The 17,101-nt window shown below is 28.4% G+C and overlaps 1 long non-coding RNA gene across 1 annotated transcript in view; it reads left to right on the forward strand.

Moving 5' to 3' along the window:
- Positions 1-12,471: 12,471 nt before the first annotated feature.
- The window catches only part of LOC124418806, a 213,723-nt gene continuing 209,093 nt past the window's right edge, over positions 12,472-17,101 (forward strand). The window contains exon 1 of the long non-coding RNA XR_006940229.1: positions 12,472-12,491. This is a non-coding gene — a long non-coding RNA (uncharacterized LOC124418806). The remainder of the gene's footprint in view (positions 12,492-17,101) is intronic.

Raw genomic sequence — 17,101 nt, forward strand, 5'->3', positions numbered from 1 at the left:
GACCCCCGATTAATGTTATATTGGAACATTCAAAAAGTAGAATGTGGATATAGAGTACGATTTATTTAAGATTTAAACTTTGAAGATCTACTTAAAGATTCAAAATTAAAACAAGATTGGGACTTCCAAAAGATCAACGATTAATGTTAGATTAAGATTCTGAAAGATCAAAAATAATGCTAGTTGAGAACAAATTTTACGATTTATGTAAGATTAGAACTTTCAAAGAATTCCAAAAGATCAACGATTATGTTAGATTAGGATTCTGAAATATCTGAAATAAAGTTGGTAGAGAATTAACTTCACGATTTATGTGAGATTAGAACTTTCCAAGACTTTCAAAAGATTCAAAATTTAAGCGAGGTTAACACATCAAAAAAATATACGATTAATCTTAGATAAAGATTTTGAAAGTTTCAAAATAAAGTCTAGAATTGACATTAGATATTACAATGGAGTTTTGAAAATGATTCGCAATTGATGTTGAAACATCTAATAGATCCCCAATATCTTTGTTTTTGATTTCCTAAGGATACGCAACTAATATTACATTACAACTATCAACAAATTAAATATTAAGGAATCATAAACTATTGATATTATGGGAATGAAAATTCAGTGCTATGTCCGCTGGACTAAACACATTTTTGCAAGTGTCGAAAAAAGCATTCAAGTGTCTCGGTTTTTTGAAACGGTGTAAGACATACTTCACTTCATCTGATCTTCTTACTATTTACACCACTTATATCCGACCGAAAATGGAATACAACTCACATGTTTGGGCCGTAGCTTCGAAGTCTATTTTGGAGCTACTCGACAGCGTGTAGGAGAGGGCGAAGGTATTTATCGGTGACAGTAGGGTATCCAACTCTATTGATTCACTGGAGCACTGTCGCAACGTTGGGTGTATTTCACTGTTCTATCGACACTACAATGAAATGTGTTCCCTTTGAAATTAGGGTACATGTTCCTTACGTATCACACACCCATTTGTGGTAGATTGGCCAGTGGATGGAGCAACACATGTCCACATACACTACTCCCTCTATTTTTCTTTCCACAACCTATTTTCCTAGTTCCAACACAATGCTTTGCATAAGTAGGGGTAATCCGCTGAGTGCTGGTCTAATAAAAAAAAAACTTAAGTGACTTAAGTAGATCCACAAGTGATTCTAAATGTTAGAACCTTTGAAAAGATCAACACTGCTGTTTGATTAAAATTTCCGAAAGATTCAAGGAGTTCTAATTTAATCCCAAAGATCCACGCTGTATGAATGATAATAACTTTAGATATTTCGAAAATATCGACATTAAAATACTTACGAATGGACTAACGATTAATGCAAAACAGAGATTCTGAAAGATTAAAGTTAATGTTAAGGTGAAATTTTCAAAAAAAAAAAAAAAAAAACTCATAATTAACTCTCAAAGATCGACGATTCATGAAGGATCATAACTACGGTTCTATAAATCGACTTTCGAATAATCGAACAATCGACTATTTGTCGAAAAGTCGAAGTCGACTATTTTGTTCCATAAAAGTCGATAACTCGACCTTCGCTGTGAAAAAAGTTGAAAAGTCGACTTTGTTAATAAAAGTCGAAGAAAGTCGAAAACTCGAAAAATGTAGAAACAAGTCAAAAATAGTCAAAAATTTTAAAAAAGTGTAAAAAAAGTCAAAAACTCTAAAATAGTCGGAACAACTCAAAAAATAGTTGGAAAAAAGTCCAAAAATTCGAAAAGTCGAAAAAAGTCTAAAGGTCGGAAAAAGTCGAAAAGTCGACTATTTATAAAATACTTATAGTCGAAAAGTCGACTTTTAATTAAATGGAAAAAGTCGACTTTTCGTTTCAACTATGGAACCCTAATCATAACTTTAGACTTTTCGAATATCCAAAAGACCCACAAAGAGATCTACAGTTCTGTTTAATTAACGGAAGTTAAATTACGAAAGTTGGATTAAGAACTGTTAGATAGATATTCTTAAAGATCAAAACTTTATATTAGATTCCGACTTCTTAAGAATGCATGATTTATATATTAAGATCCACTATAGATATATATATTAAGATCCACTATGACTTCTGAAAATTTAAAAAAAATATATCGATGGTAAATATTTGATTAGACTTCCACGAATAATGTTAGTCAGAAAACTCCGAATGTTTCTATAAAGATGTTACATTAAAGATTAGGAAAGATATACTATTGATGGGACATACAAAAGATCCACAATAATGATGGACTGGAACTTTTGATAGATTTCTTAATAATAAAGGATTAGGTCTTGTAAAAATTGCACTATTGATGTTTTTTTTGACTTTCAAAATATCTATAGTTAATGCAATATAAACCTTGAAAGGGACTCCAAAGTATAAATAGTATTACAACTCTGTCCTAGTCTATTCTCTATAAAATATTTATTGTTTGTTACTTATATTATTTTGTCTCTTTTTTTGCCTCAAATTCGTATATTAATTTACACAAGAAAACCTCCAACTGATATTCAGACACTACTTGTTGCAGCGTCAGTGTCACAGTGTTTAAATAACAAATAATCAATAAACGAAATGAAATGATGCAAGAAGTAAAATCAACAATGCAACCAACCAAACAACTAACAAACACAATAACAACAATATTGAAAATTATGTTGCTTTTCTGTAAATATTATCAACGAAGCGACTAATTTATGTACGAAACGGTCAATATATAATGTGGCCCTTAATAAAACAAAACAACTTGTGGATGCAACAAAAAAAATATATAATTTTAACACAACATGAAGTGACAAAAATAAGAAACAACTACAACAAATAATCAATAGTGTTGAAATCAATGACTATGATTTATAAACATTTTTGAACACATTCTCTCTTCTCTCCAAGGAGTTTAGGAATGTAGTCTTTAAGATCTTTACGAAAAAATGGTGGTATTCGATCGATCTTGTTTTACATAACAATTTTATGGCATATTGTGGTATTTAAAGTATTTTCTGTAAGGAATTTTTTGACAAAATTAATTTTATGGTTTTGTGTATTTATTTTTTTAATTTGTTACCAACAATTACTAATCATAATTTTATATTAACTGGCACGTGTTGAAAAGCTTTTCAAATCATGACAACCTAAGTGATTTTCATTCATTATAATAGAAATTGTACTTGTATTGTGAAAGTAATTAAGACTGAACTATTGTTGTATGTATTTATTTCTAATGGTTGTTCGAAAAACTCCATTAACACTTAAAAAGGAAAGAGGTTTTGGAAATAGTTTTTTTAGGAAATTATATTGCTGTTACATTAAATCGCTAAATATGTGATTGATTTTGGTTTCACATTTCCGAAAGATTTAGACAAATCTACGCTTTAAAATATGCTGGAACTTTTCTCAGTTCTTTACTGACATTGAACTGAGAGATCTAGTTATATTGCGGGTTCTAAACGATAAATTTAAGAAGCGAATTGAATTTGAACTGATCTAGAACTGAACTAGAACTGAACTAGAACTGAACTAGAACTGAACTAGAACTGAACTAGAACTGAACTAGAACTGAACTAGAACTGAACTAGAACTGAACTAGAACTGAACTAGAACTGAACTAGAACTGAACTAGAACTGAACTAGAACTGAACTAGAACTGAACTAGAACTGAACTAGAACTGAACTAGAACTGAACTAGAACTGAACTAGAACTGAACTAGAACTGAACTAGAACTGAACTAGAACTGAACTAGAACTGAACTAGAACTGAACTAGAACTGAACTTGAACTGAACTAGAACTGAACTAGAACTGAACTACAACTGAACTAGAACTAAACTAGAACTGAACTCAAACTAAACTAGAACTGAACTCAAACTAAACTAGAGCTGAACTAGAACTAAACTAGAACTAAACTAGAACTAAACTAGAACTGAACTAGAACTGAACTAGAACGGAATACATTGCAACTATTAAAACTGCAGGGCTTGTATTATAAAAACGATTGTAAATGTGTAAGTTAGTCCATGTACTTAACTCATGGTGGTCTTTTCAATTCAATTTATTTCATTCATTCAAGTACATGGGAGAGGGTTTTGTAAAATTGAACCAAAAATAAAGAAAACCAACAGCTAAAAGCATTAAAAACAAATACATTTTACCAGGGAAAGAGTCAAAAACTGTATTATGACATGTGTATAAAAGTGTGCATGATTTATTACTAATTTTTATTGTGTGTGTTTTTTTGTTTGTTCATAATAATCTTGTGAAAAACTGTGTTAAGCCTTTTATTGTTGTAATAAGCTTAAATAATGTTTTCGTTGTTGTTTTTGTGGAGTTATAAATCAGCATTAAACAGCAATAACAACCAGACTTAAATCAATATTAAAGATTGACTATAAACATCATACTGCTACAAAATGGTCAAACAATGTAAATTTAAGTCATTGTTTTTTTCTGTAAGATTTTTAGGCAAATGTAATAATTTTAAACAAGAATTCAAATAATTTGAAAAAAACTAAAGATTAACATAAATAAGTGCTATTTTTCAGAAATAATTAAACAATTTTGTTATATTTTCTTAAAACAAAATTTTAGGTGAATCTTTAGATAACAAATATACTAAATTTTACAATGTTTCATATTTTAATTTAATTAACGACATTCCATTGAAATGCTTAAATTACAGAAATTTCACAACTACTGAAACAAATCTTTCTTGTTAAATAAATAGCCACCAAAAAATGTTAATCTTTTTAACCGTGTGACCGTTCCATTGTTTCATATTTCATTCTGCGAATCATCTTTAGCACTCTACCATGAAAGCCAACCAAAAGATTTATAATTTATTTTTGTTGAAAATATATACGTGTATTCGTTGGTAAATTTTGGTGAAACCCTTTTTATTTTTCGCCAAAAAAAACAGCGTCGCTCTAAAGTGTCAAAGATAAAATGTTAATGATTCCTAATGGTAGCAGCACCTGCCACATGACAGACAAATTATCACCGCCACCACCATCCACTCACTATAGCCACGACGCACCTTCGACACACAATAATGGGCACAACTCAGCACAGTTCTGAATATTGTTTTCAAAGAATCAGGGTTGGAGAATAATATATTTATGTAAAGAATAAATCAGTTTTATTAAAAAAAACTGATAAAAAAAAATTTTTTTTGTATCAAAAACCAAATTTTTTAGATTTTTCAATAGAAAAATTATATTTTCTATGTTCTTTCATTAAAGGTGTAATTTATTAACTTTCTTCTATAGAAAAGCGTATTTTATTGAAACCATTCTAAAGGGTATTTTAATTGCACTCTTCTATGTCTATAGCACCTAAATCTTTTCTATAGGAAATTTACTTTTTTTGTAATTTCTCTACATTTTTTTTTGCTAGCAAAATGTCTTTCCAAACACTTTCCTACAGAAAATGTCTTTACTTAACACCTAGTTATACAAAAACAAGTAAGAGTTCTATATTCAGCTGTGCCGAATCTTATAAACCATTCACCATGATGTGTTAAAAAACTGTTAGTACGAATTTTATTACAAAAAAATCAAAAAATACAAATTGCAAAACGGTAAGGTACCAAAAAGTCCCCCTTTATGGGTTCTCACTTAATCCAGACTCTATAAACTTAATTTCATGTTTCTAGGTTCAATATTATAGAATGCTCAAAAAGTACCTTTTGTAGAACGAAAAAGTACTAAAAAGTCCCATTTTGTAGGTTCTCGCCTAATCCGAACTCTACATACTTAATTTCAAGTTTCTAGGTTCAATATTATAGGAATACCTTATGAAGAACTAAAAAGTACCAAAAAATCCCTTTTTATGTGTTCTGACTTAATCCGGGCTCTATATACATAATATTATAGATAATTCTTAAAGTACCTTTTGTAGAACGAAAAAGTACTAAAAAGTTGCTTTTTCTAGGTTCTTACCTAGTCAAGCCCACGTTTCTAGGTACAATATTATAGAAAATTCAAAAAGTACCTTTTGTAGAACGAGAAAGTAGTTTAAAACGAAGAAGTTAGTTAGTAAGCTACTAAGTTACTTAATTAGTTAGTTAGTTATGACATTGGAGGCAAGTTATTCCTAGCTCGCCTACAAATATTTAGTTAAGAAGGACTTGCATTTTCGCTTCCAAAGAAGTTGAATATGCAGTTCCATTTAACACAGCCAGCGAAAATATGAAATAGTGACTTCGGTTTCCTAGTCAAATGTTCTACTTACTACGCCACTGCTTAGGAATTTCAAAGTAATGAAGACTGGTAGTAGTACGCATTGAAAAGTATGTGGTTATATAAGTACAATCCTGTTTTACTGGGTAGTTAGTACATATTTAAGGATTAGTAGCCACTATTTCATTATCATGTCGAGAAAACAGCATTTCTCTTTAATTAATTTAACATTTCTTAATATTTCCCATACCTGATGTATTTCACAGTCATTAAGGCAAAGAGGTTCCTTCTTCAATTTTCTCATGTGTTCCTGTATTTTTATAATTTGTTAAAATTTATTTACATTATTTAAAAAAAAAAAAAAAACAAAAAAAAAATAACTTAAAAAATATTTAATAAAGACTGATCCAACCACGCACCAATATAAATATTGAAATTATTAAAAATTAAACCTTGTTTTTGAGAATCAACAAAATACTTTCCACAACCTTCATTTATATGGACAGTTCCTTTACTGCTGTTTTTAATGATTTTAAATATATTCTCATTGTTGTTTTTTGCTGCTGTTTTTAAAGCCTCAGCATATCATGTTCATTTGGCCTTTATTTGTTTCTTCGTGCTTTTGGGATTTTTTCATTCCATGGCATTGGATTATTTGCCAAAAAAATTGTTTTAAATTATAATGAAAGCATATGGTTTCGTAGAATTTTAGACGCCTTTTTTTCTTTATGATTTTGTAGGTCTATTCATTATACTCGTGTTCTTAACATATGGATTTGGAATATGAGAGAAGTATTGAGTTTCTTTGAATGATTTTAGATTTGTTATTATTAAATTGAAAATTTATCCTTTAGCTTCAATTGACAAGTGTTTTTATGGGCTTATTTGCTGTCGATGCTTTATTTAATGAGCAAAATAATAATAATTTAGAAACTAAATACCAAGTTAATTTGAAGAAATGTTGATAGTGGATTGAAGTTGTGTTTTATTTAGTAAAGGACTATTTCATAAACATGCTACACACTTTATATTTATTATAATTCTCAGTTAGTTTATATAAAAATCTCTTATAAATACATTGCTAGTTCCCACAGCGATCTTTATTTTAAAATCGTTTTTCTGAGCTGCTAAGCCGGAGATGAATGGCGAGTTATTTTTATTCCAAATTATGAATATTTTATCTAAAATTAACAACTTTAATATTAATTCCAACAAAACCAATATTAAAACAATTTGTCTCATTAAACATCCATAGACCTCAATCAAATGTTTTTTTTTTTCTTTTTCATATATTGAAATAAATTTATATTTAATATTCCTGACATAAACATTTTGCCATAATTTAAATGAATTAATGACTAAAAGTTGTTTAAAGTTTTTTTTCCTTTTTTTAATAAATTATACTCTTCTCTGTGAAGAATATTAATTTTAATATTTTATAAATATTTCTCGAAACAAAGTGACCACATAATTTGCATAATTTAACAAATACCCCTGCTTTTTTTCTCTTCTTAACCACAAAATATAAAAAATGCAGACCGCCAAAAACACTTTTTTTTCAAGTTAAATTATACAAAATTGATTTTGAGCATTAATATTTATTTTACGGAATTTTTAATGAAAACAAGAAGTCAAAACAAAAAATCAATTTAAAGATTTTAATGTTGAAACTTCAAAGGCATAATAGTCTCAACGAAATGTTACTGAAAACTATTAAAATAAAACTGGTACAAATAAATTGGAATTAATTTTAATTTATGACACATGCCTGAAAACAAAACAAAAAAAAAATCATTCACAATTTTTTATTTCTTTTAAATATTGTGAATGAGTTGTAGATAATTTATGGTTGTCTTGGACAGACCATTTTTATATAATTTTTCTTTTTGGTTTTGTAGGAGTTTGTGGAATTGATTTAAGCTGCTAACTGTTTTTTAAAAGTTATAAAAATTCGATTTTGTGAATGGTTTACTTTGAAAGCATTTACACCTTTCTGTATTGCTTTCCTGTATTATGGACGTACTAAATCTGTTTGTGGTGTTAAAATAGAACCCTGAATTGATTTTTATTAACCCTTTATGAGGCATCTTCTTGAAAGTCTTACAAATTATCAGAAAATTAAAAGAGTTGTTTGAATGAAATGGAAGAAAATATATAATGAACCGAGTAGAAAACTTCTTTAAAAACAACTTCTAGTCAACAACTTCTTTGTAAGGGATATTGGAAGTTTTTCTGCAACTCCATATGTATAAGTGAGCGAGGAAGTACTTTTCTCCAACGCCATCAAGGAAGTACCTGCCTCCAACGTAGTGAGTTAAAACGCTTCTCAAGGAAAAGTGAATAGAGTTTTTGTCAGCTTTCCAACTTACGCACTCACTCATTACAAACTCACTCACTAAAAAACTAAAAGACTTACTAACCAACTAACTAACAATTTAACTATTTAACTATTTAACTAACTAACTAACTAACTAACTAACTAACTAACTAACTAACTTACTAACTAACTAACTAGCTAACTAACTAACTAACTAACTAACTAACTAACTAACTAACTAACTAACTAACTAACTAACTAACTAACTAACTAACTAACTAACTAAATAACTAACTAACTAACTAACTAACTATCTATCTATCTATCTATCTATCTATCTATCTATCTATCTATCTATCTATCTATCTATCTATCTATCTATCTATCTATCTATCTATCTATCTATCTATCTATCTATCTATCTATCTATCTATCTATCTATCTATCTATCTATCTATCTATCTATCTATCTATCTATCTATCTATCTATCTATCTATCTATCTATCTATCTATCTATCTATCTATCTATCTATCTATCTATCTATCTATCTATCTATCTATCTATCTATCTATCTGCTTTCTAACTGTAGTCTAATGTAAAAAGGTTCTTATACATGTTTGTAACTCCATCCGAGGTCTTAGAAATGAAGTGATGTCCTTCAGGTATCCTCATTGGTTGAATACTGCCCGAAATTTAGCCATACTTTACAGTTTAATTTCTGGGTATCCAGAAGTTCAGGCGCGAATTACCTATTTCAATTTACCCCTAGCTACCGAGTATCCAGGTGATTAGCTAAAGGTATTTTCATATTCATATTGTTTTTGTTCTTTGCAACTACGTACCATCCTAATACTTCAGACACACATATAAATATATGACACATGATACAATGTCCACACGTCATCTTTTTACAACAATTTACAAGTAGTATTATGGTCAAATATACGAGTTGTATGTGATTCCTTAATGTTTTATGCTTTTAGTCCTGTATTTTTTTATTTAAACATAAAATACCATTTACTTATGTCCTTTTTGTGTGTGAGTGTGTGTTTGTTGATAAGTCCCATAAAAAGTATGTGAATAAGTAGTGTACAGTAGCCATTGTTAACGCAATGAATTATACGTTTAAAAAAGCCATACGATTTTAACGACATGTTCAGACATGTTTACCCTATAAACAAGTTTAGGTAAATAAATCGGTTTTCATATAAATGCTTAAAAGTTTTTAGTTTTTAGAACATTTTCCCAGAAGGATTAATGTTAGAAATTATGAAATTTTATTTTTACAACTTGTGCAATTAAAATAAGTATTTTATAAGTATTGTACATCAATATGTTGAGTTGCATTCCTTTTTTATTAAATCATTGTGTAGTGTTTTATGAAAGTCACTTTTACTTAGTAATATCACAGAAACTCTTTTACACACACACACACACTCATGCGATTCCACCATAATTCAAACATGCACTTTCGAGGAGTGTCACAATCGTGAAAGTCGTCAACAATGTCATTATGGTCGTCAATGGTCATTTCCTTTTTAATAAAAACAACCAGCAACAAAATAGAATCTTTTCATTTCCTGTCACAATACAAATACACTTACTTACTTACTCATACAAACATCTGCAATATATAGATACATTAACAAACACTATGCCATAGAGAGAGGATGGTCTTGGAACGAACAATGGCATATTTTTTGCAAACCAACATTTTGTAACATGAAAATGGCATAAAATTGTAAAATTGCATTCTAAAGCATTTTTGTGTGTTCTTTTCTTCATTCCCACAATGTTGGTGCAACATTTTAAGCTTATGAAAAATGCGCGCACGCGAAAAAAACACTTTCAATATAAACAGGATTAAAAGTTATATGAATCCTGTTTGAGTTCCCTGAACGAAAAAAAACAAAGTTTTACTAATGGTTTATTTAAATGGTGCATAAAAATAGAATTATTCTTGTGATTTTTTTTATAATTTTTGTCTGCTGTTTATTATTTTGTTGCTGTTTATAGGAAAATGTTAAATAATCGTGAAATTTTTTAACTCACTTCTATGTATTTATTAAAGATAAAGTTATTTATGTAGAAATTTGATTGGCGGGTTTTCAATTGTTTAGAGTTTAATATTTTTCTGAATAAACACCCACATAATAAATATTTTTTTGAACAAAAAATTGTTAAAGTTGCAATTAAATAAATATGTTTCTTTTTTTTGAGTCTTTGTAGTTAAAAATCTTTGTTTATAAATTTTGGGTTTATAAAACTCATGTGTTTGGAATATTTTGTTTATAGAAAATATGACAAAATTTGGAATAATTTATCTATAGAAAAAAATTAGAAAATTTTTCATAATATAAATATATATGACTAAATTTGTCACAATTTATCGATAGAAAATATGAAAAAATTTTTCATAATTTATCTGAAAAAACTATGAAAAATTTTTTTGTAATTTATCTATAGAAAATATGACAACATTTTTATTTACAGAAGATATAACAAAATTTGTCATAATTTATACATAGAATATGTGACATAATTTGGCATATTTTATTTAAATATGACAACATTTGTCATATTTTATCTAAAGAAAATATGACAAAATTTGGCATATTTTATCTAAGGAAAATATGACAAAGTTTGGCATATATATTATCTAAAGAAATTGCGACAAAATTTGGCATATTTTATCTAAAGAAAATATGACAAAATTTGGCATATTTTATCTAAAGAAAATATGACAAACTTTGTTTTATTTAATCTAAAGAAAATGTGACAAAATTTGGCATATTTTATATATAGAAAATACGATAAATCTTGACTTATTTTTATCTAATGAAAATATGACAAAATTTTGCATTATTTATTTGCATTATTTATCTAAAAAATATGTGACACAATTTGCCATATTTTATACATATAATATGTGACACAATATGGCATATTTTAATTAAAAAAAATATGACAAAATGTAGCATTATTTGTCTACAGAAAATACGGCAAAGTTTTGCATATTTTGTCAACAAAAATATGACAAAACTTGACATATTTTGTCTACAGAAGCTATTCTTAAAAATTTTACATATTATATCTATAGAAAAATGCCAAATTTTGGCATATTTTTTCTGTTATACTGACATAATCATTTTGCACCCTACTGTTTCAACTTGACACTTGAAGTATGTTTTGTAAGACAGATATTGTTTTATTAAAAAAAATTTTTGTATACTTTTGTTCCAGTTTCAAGAGTTTAATGAGTCTTGTCTAGTGGTTGGTAAAAAAAATCAACTTAATTTTTTACAATTGACTATGAATGTATGTATCTTTCTATCTAGCTATATATCTATGCCGTTATATTGTTTGTGATTGTCTGTGTTAATAATTCATATGGCTGTCAAATATGACACCACATTCAATTCATTTCAATTTGAATGACACTTCAATTAGAATACCACAGACATATATAAAATTGAAAACAAAGTCAAATTTTTTTTTAAACAAAGACTGAGAGAGGCTCGTAAATAATAATTTTCAATAAATAATATAAAACCTTTAAGGAAACCAGCAACAAATACACACACACACACACAACGTTTAAAATCATGTCAATTAAATCAGAAATTTATTTCCATAATAAAATAATAAAATGTCAAATTCGGTTTTTTTGTTTTGTTTTTGGGAGGTTTATTAATATTTTTTTACAACTTACAATAAACTGTTGCTTTGATCACTTATTAAATTAACAACAAGTTGCCAAGAGAGGCAGACAGAAGGCAGCCTGAGCAAGCTTTGTGTTACAAAACAGATCATTTTGAATTGATAATTTTTTCTTAACTTAAATGATCATTAATTGAATAAATATGGTTTTATTATTTTTAATGATTTATTGTAATTTTTTGTGTTTGTGTTTTTTTTTTCTACTTACAGATATTTTTTTGCCAATTTCAGTTTAATGAAATTATTTCTCATCATCATTATCAGCATTAAGCAATTGTTTAAAGGTATGTAGTACTTTTTTTTTTGTTTTGTTCAAGTCATTGAATTTTAAATTATTTTCAATTTTATCTTTTTGTACTGATCACAACTCCATTGGGATCATGATGATGATGTTCTGGCTTTAACATTAAATTCATGAAAGTTTTATTGGAAACTAGTCGTTGTAGTTAAAATTAATTCAATTTAATTAACAAAATTCCAGTAAATAATTGAATTCATTATATTTTGATTAAAAATTTTTTAGGTCAGATGTGAACAGAAGTATCTTTATTGTAAATTTATATCCAACCCTTAATTTTCATTATTAAGTAAAATCGAAAACTATTTCTATATAAATATTAATCTTAAAGCTGCCAAATAAATATTTAAATATTTTTGCTTAGATTTCCAATAAAACTATTGACCAAAATGCCACTCTGTTTCTATTATTATCTGTTACTTATTTTTTTATTTGTTTAAATATATTTATTGTTATTTATTTTAAACTATTGCAAAGCAACAAACACAACAACAACAACTTATGAAAAATTACCACTCGTAAAAAGATAATCAAAACTACTAAACCAACCCATAAATTTTATGATGAAAACTACAAGATTTGAATATGAGTTTTTTTCGCAGTTCGGGTTTTTTTTTATTTATTTTATAGTTTTAAATAAAATCTATTTATTTATGGTTAAATTTGAACATGTACTTGTACATAAAATCTAAAATCTGTTAAACTATATAAACAATTGGCATTTAAAATTTTAACGTCTTTGTTCCGTTTATAGTTAAACAAGTTGGTTTGTGGCAAAAGGAATTTTTGTTTGAACAGAATAAGGAACTTCTATAATGCCCTACAAAGGCATCTTTATCTTACTAATTAAAATCAAAAACTATATTCAAAATATAAACTAGATTTTAGTCCAAACTTTAGACTGGAGTCTACATTAAACTAGACGGTAGTTGAAATATAGAATAGATTCTAGTCTTGCTCAAAAAATAGATCTTAGCTTAGACAATAGACTAGTCTGTAGTCCAGAGAGTAGAATATAGAGTAGAATATAATCTACACTATAGTCGGTCTATATTCAGAATTATAAATTTATTCCTAGTCCAGACTGTTAACTAGAATATATTTTTGACTACAGTCAAGTCTTACTACAGACTGGAATATAGTCAATACTATAGACTAGACTATAGTCCAGACTATAATCAAGACTATATTCCGGACTATTGGCCAGACTGTAGGCTTGACTATAGGCCAGACTGTAGGCTTGACTATAGCCCAGACTATAGGCGAGACCATAAGCTAGACTATAGTCAAGACTATAGTACATAGTATAGAATAGACCTTATTCCAGGCTATTGTCTAGGATATACTTATGACTATACAATTGATTATAGTCCAGACCGTATATTAACACAATAGTCTAGATTACAGACTAGATTAAACTATATTCAAAACTATAGAACATACTTAATATACGACAGACTATAGACTAGACCAAATAATAAAATAGAACATTGTCAAGATTATAGAATAGATTCTAGTCCAGACTATAGATTAGAATATATTCTGGACTATACTCCAGACTAGATTCTAGACTATACTCTAGACTCAATTATAGCCCAAACTATAGTGCAGACTTTGGACTATTCTATAGTCTATAGTATACTTTATACTATACGCTAGGCTATAGTCAAGACCGTATGCTAGACTATAGTCTTGGCTATATTATTTACTGCTACATGAAAGATGCTAGTCCAGGCTATAAACCAGAAAAAGGTGTGTACTCTAAACAACAGACTAGATTATAGATTGAGCTATTATTTACTGCTATAGTCCAGACTGTAATATTAGCCTAGACTATAGTCTATTTTATTAGCTAACAATTTAGTCTATTATCCGACCTTTGACCTATAATCTGATCTATAATGGATCAGAACTTGGTTTTCTACAGGATCATAGTCTACTGCATTTGTAAGATTATATTCTCTTTTCTTAACTTGATCGCATTCAAGTCTGCTGACTTGACAATAGTCTTTCGAAAGATCACATTATGATCAGTGTATTGTTTTGATCGCAGTCTAATCTACTGATTATATTGTTAAAATTTTGATCATACATATTTGACTTCATTGCATACTATATATTAGCAACTGTAGGGTTAATAAAATATATATTTAACAAAACCTTTAAGGAAACCAAATATTCAATTCTGATTTAAATGCAAATTTATTGGATTTTAATAAAGCAACAAAAATAAAATGAACAACAGAAAGCAACAATAACAATAAAACATGAATATTGTATTAAACAGTAGTATTACAGAAGTGGGAACAACACAACAGCAATAGCAGCAACGACAACAGAACAGCAACAGCGACAATTTAATTTCCTTTAAACACTGACATTGGTGGGTTGTCGTTTACTGTTTGGTGGGGTAAACGTAACGTTTTATTTCACTGGTTCCTTAACGGACTGATTTGGTATGAACAAAAAAACAAAAAACACTTTTGTTTAACTGAATAATATTCATGATTGTATTTAATTTTTATTCTTGCAAAAAAAGTTAAAAATCTTTTTTACAGTTGATGCTGTTATACGTCTTACCACTTATTGTATTTTCCCATTCAATTGTATAAAAATAATAACTTTATTATTTTTAGCCAATTATTAAAAGGCAAAAAAAAATCTGTTTAAGAAAAATTAACAAAATGTTCAATTGCAATCAAATATAACGAATACAATGGCTTGTTTTATATCTTTCAACTTTTTTCTTCATTCGATTGTTTTTTATAGCGATACTTCGTTTCGATAACACATTTAAGGAATGAACAACAATTGTTCAAATAATAAAAATTATTATTATTTTGGTTTTTCGTATTTTTTTTTTTGGTACACGATGCCCGACGTTCGTCCATAGCAGTATATGAATTCAATATAAAAATAATATATAGTCGGTAATAAAATTAAGAAATATGACCTTCAGTTTTAGTTTTTTACTGCTGAAAAATATAAATAGCAACAGCAATAATATTAAATGTTACATAAAAATATTTAATAAAAAAGTATTTTGTCTATGTAGCTAAAAAATTGTTATTAAGGAAGCCTGTTCTTTGGGTGTTTTAGAAGAGGTGGAGTTAATATTTTAATAAAAACTTATTTACCATTCAATAACTTAATCGCCGTAGTATACAAATAGTAATGTGACCTAAAATGTTTTATCTATAAAATGAATTGAGAAACAAAAGGAATAGACTGTGATCTGCCAAGCTACTCTATGATGTATTTTAATTAGATCTTAAGCTAGATCTAGTATATTGGTTTAATCTAGTCTAACCTTTTGACTAAATTACTTATATAGTACCAAGCCCAGAACTCAGTTTAGTTTATTGATTTCATAATATTCTAGTCCGATGATTCGCATACAGCACTATTGATTTGATCACAATCTAGTCCATAAATAAGACTGTTTACCACAGACTAGTTCATTGTTAATTATATACATGCACGTTAGATCATTATCTAGTCTGCACATTAGACCATTGTCTAGTCTATGGTCTAGATCATTGTCTAGTCAGTAGTCTAGATCATTGTCTAGTCTGTAGACTAGATCATTATATACTCTGCACACTAGACCATTGTCTAGTCAGTAGTGTAGAGCATTGTCTAGTCTGTAGACTAGATCATTATATACTCTGCACACTAGACCATTGTCTAGTCTATGGACTAGATCATTGTCTAGTCTATAGACTAGCACATTGCCTAGTCTGTAGACTAGATCATTGTCTAGTCTGTAGATTAAATCATTGTCTAGTCAGTAGACTAGATCATTGTCTAGTCTGTAGACTAAATCATTGTCTAGTCAGTAGACTAGATCATTGCCTAGTCAGTAGACTAGATCAATGTCTAGTCAGTGGATTTGATCATTGTCTAGTCTGTAGATTTGATCATTGTCTAGTCAGTAGATTTGATCATTGTTTAGTCAGTAGTCTAGATCATTGTCTAGTCTGTAGACTAGATCATTGTCTAATCTGTAGACTAGATCATTGTCTCGTCTGTAGACTAGATCATTGTGTAGTCTGTGTTGTTAAGTCTGTAGACTAGATCGTTGTCTAGTCCGTAGACTAAATCATTGTCTACTATGTACGACTAGATTATTGTCTAGTCATATACTAGTTTATGGCTTAGTCTAAGTAGAAGAGGTCATTGTCTAGTCTATGGACTAGGTCATTGAATAGTATGTAGACTAGATGATTGTCTAGTTTGTAGTCTAGATCATTATCTAGTCTGTAGACTAGATCATAGACTAGTCTGTAAACTAGATTATTGTCTAGTCTGTAGACTAGATCATTGTCTAGTCAGTAGACTATATCATTGTCTAGTTAGTAGACTATATCATTGTCTAGTTAGTAGACTAGATCACTGTCTAGTCTCTAGACTAGACCATTGTCTAGTTAGAAGACTAGATCTCTGTCTAGTCTGTAGTCTAGATCATTATCAACTTAGTACACTAGATCATTGTCTAGTCATATACTAGATTATTGCTCAGTCTAGTCTAGATAATTGTCTAGTTTCTGGACTAGATTATTGCCTGGTTTGTAGACTAGATTATAATGTAGTCTG

This window comes from Lucilia cuprina, chromosome 3 (genome assembly GCF_022045245.1).
Source record: "Lucilia cuprina isolate Lc7/37 chromosome 3, ASM2204524v1, whole genome shotgun sequence".
NCBI lineage: Eukaryota > Metazoa > Arthropoda > Insecta > Diptera > Calliphoridae > Lucilia > Lucilia cuprina.